Source organism: Branchiostoma floridae, chromosome 10 (assembly GCF_000003815.2).
Source record: "Branchiostoma floridae strain S238N-H82 chromosome 10, Bfl_VNyyK, whole genome shotgun sequence".
Lineage (NCBI taxonomy): Eukaryota > Metazoa > Chordata > Leptocardii > Amphioxiformes > Branchiostomatidae > Branchiostoma > Branchiostoma floridae.
Genome location: NC_049988.1, coordinates 4,307,800 through 4,309,212, shown reverse-complemented (window position 1 = coordinate 4,309,212; position 1,413 = coordinate 4,307,800).

Below are 1,413 nucleotides of genomic sequence, written 5' to 3'. Positions count from 1 at the left end.
ATCGAAAGGCTAAAACCGGAAAATCTTGGGATACGTCCTTCTCGAGATATTCTTGACGGTACAGACCCTGTTTAGGCGCAACCGCTAGCCGTCTTTTTTTAAACACCGCCTGTCACGGCACCGGGTAGGAGGGTTACTTCATAACGCGATTGTAGCCTAGACTTTAAGTTCCGGCCTGGCAAACTTGGTATGGTTGGAAAGGTCACTTAGCAAGGAATCGAAAGGTAAAAACCCCAAAATCTTGGGATACGTCCTTCTCGAGATATTCTTGACGGTACAGACCCTGTTTAGGCGCAACCGCTAGCCGTCTTTTTTTAAACACCGTCTGTCACGGCACCGGGTAGGAGGGTTACTTAATAACGCGATTGTAGCCTAGACTTTAAGTTCCGGCCTGGCAAGCTTGGTATGGTTGGAAAGGTCACTTTGCAAGGAATCGAAAGGTAAAAACCGCAAAATGTTGGGATACGTCCTTCTCGAGATATTCTTGACGGTACAGACCCTGTTTAGGCGCAAACGCTAGCCGTCTTTTTTTTAAACACCGCCTGTCACGGCACCGGGTAGGAGGGTTACTTCATAACGCGATTGTAGCCTAGAGTTTAAGTTCCGGCCTGGCAAGCTTGGTATGGTTGGAAAGGTCACTTAGCCAGGAATTGAAAGGCTAAAACCGCAAAATGTTGGGATACGTCCTTCTCGAGATATTCTTGACGGTACAGACCCTGTTTAGGCGCAACCCCTAGCCGTCTTTTTTTTAAACACCGCCTGTCACGGCACCGGGTAGGAGGGTTACTTAATAACGCGATTGTAGCCTAGAGTTTAAGTTCCGGCCTGACAAGCTTGGTATGGTTGGAAAGGTCATTTTGCAAGGAATCGAAAAGTAAAAACTGCAAAATGTTGGGATACGTCCTTCTCGAGATATTCATGACGGTACAGACCCTGTTTAGGCGCAACCGCTAGCCGTCTTTTTTTAAACACCGCCTGTCACGGCACCGGGTAGGAGGGTTACTTAATAACGCGATTGTAGCCTAGACTTTAAGTTCCGGCCTGGCAAGTTTGGTATGGTTGGAAAGGTCACTTAGCAAGGAATCGTAAGGTAAAAACCGCAAAATGTTGGGATACGTCCTTCTCGAGATATTCTTGACGGTACAGACCCTGTTTAGGCGCAACCGCTAGCCGTCTTTTTTTTAAACACCGCCTGTCACGGCACCGGGTAGGAGGGTTACTTAATAACGCGATTGTAGCCTAGACTTTAAGTTCCGGCCTGGCAAGCTTGGTATTGTTTGGAAAGGTCACTTATGCATGGAATCCAATAGGTAAAAACCGCCAAAATGTTGGGATACGTCCTTCTCGTAGATAAATTTTTTTGACGGGTACAGACCCCCTGTTTAGGCGCCAACCGCTAGCCCGTCTTTTTTT